The sequence below is a fragment of the Sander vitreus genome, unplaced genomic scaffold (genome assembly GCF_031162955.1).
Source record: "Sander vitreus isolate 19-12246 unplaced genomic scaffold, sanVit1 ctg65_1, whole genome shotgun sequence".
In the NCBI taxonomy this organism is placed as follows: Eukaryota; Metazoa; Chordata; class Actinopteri; order Perciformes; family Percidae; genus Sander; species Sander vitreus.
In genome coordinates this window covers 1-6869 of record NW_027595749.1, presented here as the reverse complement: position 1 = coordinate 6869, position 6869 = coordinate 1, and the positions used below count along the sequence as shown (strand labels likewise).

The following is a 6869-nucleotide window of genomic DNA, read 5'->3' as shown; positions in this document are numbered from 1 at the left end:
AACAACAAAGAGGCTAAGAGGTTGAGGCTCAGCTAAGGTAAGAACAATGAGGCTAAGAACTACAGAGAGATTGCTGAGATTTTAACTCAGCAGTTTGATTGTGCGAAGTAAACAGGAACAAAGAATGTGTTTCCGCCCAGTTTCGAACAGGGGACCTTTCGCGTGTGAGGCGAACGTGATAACCACTACACTACGGAAACTGGTGAAAAAGATGTTTCAGCATGTTCGTGGGGAAATGCACCATTCAAAAACAACAACAATGAGGTTAAGAGGTTGAGGCTCAGCTAAGGTAAGAACAATGAGGCTAAGAACAACAATGACAGTGAATGTGTTTCCGCCGTGTTTCTGCTATCAAAGACAGCTTTACAGTGACGATACGATCACCTCAGGATCCAGGAACGTAGGAAGGAAGCAGGAACGTAAAAGGGATCCAGGAACGTAAAACAACAACAATGAGGCTAAGAGGTTGAGGCTCAGCTAAGGTAAGAACAATGAGGCTAAGAACTACAATGAGAGTATACAAATTTACATAAACATTTCAATATTTTTTATTAAGATATGCTCAATTATGTTGTTTAAATACTGATAATAATTTGGAGAATGAACAACAATGGCGAAAAGTAAGCCCAGGGATTTATTTGCTTGGACCATCCATGAGGTGGAACTGCTACGGAAAGGCATGTAAGCTTACCTAACCGATGAGACTGACTGACGTTGGTGTCTGCATTTGTTTCAAAAGTTCTCCGTTTCTGCCTGTACAGACTACAACACAATCCTGGCTGTGGCTGAGGATTTGACTGAAACATCTGATTTTAATAAGCAGTGTAAAAAAAGAGAAAACAAATGTATTTTCCACCCAGAGACATGTTGCGTGTTAGGCGAATGTCATGACTAGCATTAGTTATGTTTTCCAGATTATTCTCATTATTGTACATGCTACCTTATATTTATCAGTTTTCAGCTCAGCAACCTTGGTTTTGCATATTGTAAGCTAGCCGTAAACCCCACTTTAGCTGCTGGTGTTAGCAAACACTAGCTAGTCTGACAACAGTCTGTTAACATGAATATTTGAAATTCTCCAAGCACAGACGTCACACTTTAATCCTACCTGTTGCCTCTAACCATCCACTTATTTTACTGCTGTCGCATCCCTTAACATGTCATCTCCTTTTCCCTCTTTTTCTATTTTTAGCCCCGACAGCTAGCTGTTTTGCTTTGCTCTTTTTCCATAGACGGCAACTTACTACTCATACGCTCGTACCTGCTCACTCAGCGCTCACAGCGCCCACCCGCTCCCCGCTCCCTCCCCCTCTCCCCTCTTCTATGTCAACATTCTATGATGGAATCTTATGAGACAGGGTGCCTACTCTAGCCCGTTAGTCATCTAAAATGTTATGTAATAACATTGAGGAAATGCAGAAATGATTTAGAAACCATCACTTTGGCGCCCCCCATGGTGCTGCGCCCCTATGCGCCACATATAGCGCATACCCACTTTTTGCGCCACTGCGTTCAGGCCAGTTGATATAAGGGCGCTCTCCTGCAGCAGCCGCGTCCTCAGTCCCTGCAGCTTCAGCCTCTCTTGTTGGAGCAGCACGGCCACCACCCATTACTTCTGCAGCGCTCTTGCGGTTGTTGTTGTTGAACACATGGAGGAACACAATAAGGTGGCTGTAGCCATCTATGCTGCCATGAACAATTATCCGCCACCTAAATCAAAACAGACAAACATTTGGTTGACATGAGAGCAACAGTTAGCAACAGTTAGTGGCTGTCGCATCAGACGCTGACAGCCACTGACAGCCACTGTCCAAACGTCCTTATTTTCCGAGTTTGGAATTGCGCCATGACGGATGGCGGAAGCACAGGCTTAACAGTAGTAGACGAGCAGAAAGTTTCATAGTTTCAATCAGGTTTGAAATACATAACACTAGCCAAACTGCTTATGGCTTTATGGCTTCTTCTATGCTGAACAACAAGCTGTCGCGGCCGTGTCGGTCGAGGTAGGGCATCCTGCGTAGGTGCTCACAAAGAGCAGTATTTGGAGAAGTTGGAGATAGCAGGATTGGATACCGACCCTTAATTCTTCACTCCCTCCGTTTTCACGGACCTCATTAAATCGCCAGAGTCTGCCCGACTTTCAGTCCACACGATCTGTACCACTATGTGGTAAAGCGGGGTATCCCCATATACAGGTGCTGATCTCAAAAGCCTTCAAAGTCTGGATGCTTACCAGTTCTTTGTAGCTGGCTGGGTTACAGGTATGCGATGCTACGCTTAACGGGCGCAGGTACCTCATAATGGCAAAGGTAAGACATCAATCTAGGGTTTATTTTGTATTAACATCTGTATTCTTTACTTAAGTAAAGATTTATATAACACGTTTTTAGAGGACATGGTCGGTCGTGGCTACCCACATACCGTTGTTCACTGGGTGTGCCAATGCAACTTCCTAATGGATGCCTGAACGCATCCCAGCTCTGGGAAGTGCAGTCATTAATTGTCTATCACAAGTTAATCCATGCAGTAAATCACGAGTGTATATGATCAGTAGTGTAACTAATACAATTGTAACATCTAGCCATCTTCTTATCTGTGATTATGTACTTTGCAGCCTATGTCAGGATTTGACCGTGTGGCATATTACTATGCGATGGGCAGCAGCTAGCGAGCAGTCCAAAGCTAGCTGCAGCTAGCTCGTCGAGTTCGTCGGGTAGAGCTCCAGCAGACCGCAATGTAACTAGTTTCTTTGGCCTTTTGGAAGCTAGTTTCTCGTAAGCCACGTCATCTTTAATTTAGCTGATATTTTTTGTATGTGTGTTATGTTAAGCGATCAAGGGAACGGCTTTCTGCTGGATATGTAGCTGGGTCAGTGAATAACGATGTCCAGCTATGTATGGGTCATCATCGTTGGTCCCGTTAGCAGGAACAGCTGGTTAGCACGGCAGCTAGCTGGTTGAGGATAATTTTATTTATCACTCATTTGAAACAGAAAGGCAATACATACACATGCTTGTGCTGGTGAGATTACTCTGCAGATTGTGAATGTGAGCACGACAGCGATATCAGCGTTTAGCTTGCCGTCCCTTCTACAGCATAGCTTCTTCCGCCGTCCACGTGCAAAGGGTCTGCCAGCAATGTGAATCCTGGGATTTGGGTTACATGAGACAAAGAGGATTAGATGTGCTTTGTGTTTGATGGCCACTGGAAAGAAAGCTAGTGTAAATGCAAAATGAAAAAATGCCAGAGTTGACTGCATCATTACTGGTAGGCATTGTTTAGCACCCTCTACCTCTCAAACTCTTAGGCATTTCTACTCCTGCGTCATGGAGTATCCTGAACATCACTTTCTGGAACGGAAACAGCTCCCAAAAAAGGCCCAAAAAGTCATGTAGAGAGTGGTTTGTCCTGCTTAACATACACTAGGGGATGCCCTAACCTTTCAAAAGGATATTAAGAGTGTGTCGTACACCTTTCGCGTGTGAGGCGAACGTGATAACCACTACACTACGGAAACTGGTGAAAAAAAATGTTTCAGCATGTTCGTGGGGAAATGCACCATTCAAAAACAACAACAAAGAGGCTAAGAGGTTGAGGCTAAACTAAGGTAAGAACAATGAGGCTAAGAACTACAGAGAGATTGCTGAGATTTTAACTCAGCAGTTTGATTGTGCGAAGTAAACAGGAACAAAGAAATGTGTTTCCGCCCAGTTTCGAACGGGGGACCTTTCGCGTGTTAGGCGAATGTGATAACCACTACACTACGGAAACTGATGAAAAGGGTTTTTCAGCATGTTCGTGGGGAAATGCACCATTCAAAAACAACAACAATGAGGTTAAGAGGTTGAGGCTCAACTAAGGTAAGAACAATGAGGCTAAGAACAACAATGACAGTGAATGTGTTTCCGCCGTGTTTCTGCTATCAAAGACAGCTTTACAGTGACGATACGATCACCTACCTCAGGATCCAGGAACGTAGGAAGGAAGCAGGAACGTAAGAGGGATCCAGGAACGTAAAACAACAAAAATGAGGCTAAGAGGTTGAGGCTCAGCTAAGGTAAGAACAATGAGGCTAAGAACTACAATGAGAGTATACGAATTTACATAAACATTTCAAGAATTTTTATAAAGATATGCTCAATTATGTTATTTAAATACTGATAATAATTTGGAGAAAGAACAACAATGGCGTAAAGTAACTCCAGGGATTTATTTGCTTGTACCAAACATGAGGTGGAATTTCTACTGAAAGGCATGTAAGCTTACCTAACCGATGAGACTGACTGACGTTGGTGTCTGCATTCGTTTCCAAAGTTCTCCGTTTCTGCCTGTACAGACTCCAACACAATCCTGGCTTTGCTGAGGATTTGACTAAACCATTTCATTTTAATAAGCAGTATAAAAAAATAGAAAACAAATGTGTTTTCCACCCAGAAACATTTTGCGTGTTAGGCGAATGTCATGACTACTACACTATAGAAACTCGATAGGCCTGGCCACGATTTCAAGACAGGGAGTTTTCCACGCAGGTTATTGAGATTTTAACTCAGCAGTTTGATTGTGCGAAGTAAACAGGAACAAATGAATGTGTTTCCGCCCAGTTTCGAACGGGGGACCTTTCGCGTGTGAGGCGAACGTGATAACCACTACACTACGGAAACTGGTGAAAAAGATGTTTCAGCATGTTCGTGGGGAAATGCACCATTCAAAAACAACAACAATGAGGTTAAGAGGTTGAGGCTCAGCTAAGGTAAGAACAATGAGGCTAAGAACAACGAGAGTGAATAGGTTTCCGCCGTGTTTCTGCTATCAAAGACAGCTTTACAGTGACGATACGATCACCTACCTCAGGATCCAGGAACGTAGGAAGGAAGCAGGAACGTAAGAGGGATCCAGGAACGTAAAACAACAACAAAGAGGCTAAGAGGTTGAGGCTCAGCTAAGGTAAGAACAATGAGGCTAAGAACTACAGAGAGATTGCTGAGATTTTAACTCAGCAGTTTGATTGTGCGAAGTCAACAGGAACAAAGAAATGTGTTTCCGCCCAGTTTCGAACAGGGGGACCTTTCGCGTGTTAGGCGAATGTGATAACCACTACACTACGGAAACTGATGAAAAGGGTTTTTCAGCATGTTCGTGGGGAAATGCACCATTCAAAAACAACAACAATGAGGTTAAGAGGTTGAGGCTCAACTAAGGTAAGAACAATGAGGCTAAGAACAACAATGACAGTGAATGTGTTTCCGCCGTGTTTCTGCTATCAAAGACAGCTTTACAGTGACGATACGATCACCTACCTCAGGATCCAGGAACGTAGGAAGGAAGCAGGAACGTAAGAGGGATCCAGGAACGTAAAACAACAAAAATGAGGCTAAGAGGTTGAGGCTCAGCTAAGGTAAGAACAATGAGGCTAAGAACTACAATGAGAGTATACGAATTTACATAAACATTTCAAGAATTTTTATAAAGATATGCTCAATTATGTTATTTAAATACTGATAATAATTTGGAGAAAGAACAACAATGGCGTAAAGTAACTCCAGGGATTTATTTGCTTGTACCAAACATGAGGTGGAATTTCTACTGAAAGGCATGTAAGCTTACCTAACCGATGAGACTGACTGACGTTGGTGTCTGCATTCGTTTCCAAAGTTCTCCGTTTCTGCCTGTACAGACTCCAACACAATCCTGGCTTTGCTGAGGATTTGACTAAACCATTTCATTTTAATAAGCAGTATAAAAAAATAGAAAACAAATGTGTTTTCCACCCAGAAACATTTTGCGTGTTAGGCGAATGTCATGACTACTACACTATAGAAACTCGATAGGCCTGGCCACGATTTCAAGACAGGGAGTTTTCCACGCAGGTTATTGAGATTTTAACTCAGCAGTTTGATTGTGCGAAGTAAACAGGAACAAAGAAATGTGTTTCCGCCCAGTTTCGAACGGGGGACCTTTCGCGTGTTAGGCGAATGTGATAACCACTACACTACGGAAACTGATGAAAAGGGTTTTTCAGCATGTTCGTGGGGAAATGCACCATTCAAAAACAACAACAATGAGGTTAAGAGGTTGAGGCTCAACTAAGGTAAGAACAATGAGGCTAAGAACAACAATGACAGTGAATGTGTTTCCGCCGTGTTTCTGCTATCAAAGACAGCTTTACAGTGACGATACGATCACCTACCTCAGGATCCAGGAACGTAGGAAGGAAGCAGGAACGTAAGAGGGATCCAGGAACGTAAAACAACAAAAATGAGGCTAAGAGGTTGAGGCTCAGCTAAGGTAAGAACAATGAGGCTAAGAACTACAATGAGAGTATACGAATTTACATAAACATTTCAAGAATTTTTATAAAGATATGCTCAATTATGTTATTTAAATACTGATAATAATTTGGAGAAAGAACAACAATGGCGTAAAGTAACTCCAGGGATTTATTTGCTTGTACCAAACATGAGGTGGAATTTCTACTGAAAGGCATGTAAGCTTACCTAACCGATGAGACTGACTGACGTTGGTGTCTGCATTCGTTTCCAAAGTTCTCCGTTTCTGCCTGTACAGACTCCAACACAATCCTGGCTTTGCTGAGGATTTGACTAAACCATTTCATTTTAATAAGCAGTATAAAAAAATAGAAAACAAATGTGTTTTCCACCCAGAAACATTTTGCGTGTTAGGCGAATGTCATGACTACTACACTATAGAAACTCGATAGGCCTGGCCACGATTTCAAGACAGGGAGTTTTCCAAGCAGGTTATTGAGATTTTAACTCAGCAGTTTGATTGTGCGAAGTAAACAGGAACAAATGAATGTGTTTCCGCCCCGTTTCGAACGGGGGACCTTTTCGACCATTGTCTGTTCTGCT

At 42.7% G+C, this 6869-nt stretch overlaps 5 non-coding genes across 5 annotated transcripts; all 5 read right to left on the bottom strand.

Moving 5' to 3' along the window:
* Nucleotides 1-127: 127 nt before the first annotated feature.
* Nucleotides 128-200, bottom strand: trnav-cac (transfer RNA valine (anticodon CAC)). The gene has a single exon. It is a non-coding gene; the product is annotated as a tRNA-Val (tRNA).
* Nucleotides 201-3698: 3498 nt separating this feature from the next.
* On the bottom strand, nucleotides 3699-3771 carry trnav-aac (transfer RNA valine (anticodon AAC)). The gene has a single exon. It is a non-coding gene; the product is annotated as a tRNA-Val (tRNA).
* An 817-nt stretch (nucleotides 3772-4588) lies between these two features.
* Nucleotides 4589-4661, bottom strand: trnav-cac (transfer RNA valine (anticodon CAC)). The gene has a single exon. It is a non-coding gene; the product is annotated as a tRNA-Val (tRNA).
* A 374-nt stretch (nucleotides 4662-5035) lies between these two features.
* Nucleotides 5036-5109, bottom strand: trnav-aac (transfer RNA valine (anticodon AAC)). Its single transcript has one exon. It is a non-coding gene; the product is annotated as a tRNA-Val (tRNA).
* Nucleotides 5110-5926: 817 nt separating this feature from the next.
* trnav-aac (transfer RNA valine (anticodon AAC)) lies at nucleotides 5927-5999 on the bottom strand. Its single transcript has one exon. It is a non-coding gene; the product is annotated as a tRNA-Val (tRNA).
* Nucleotides 6000-6869: the final 870 nt, after the last annotated feature.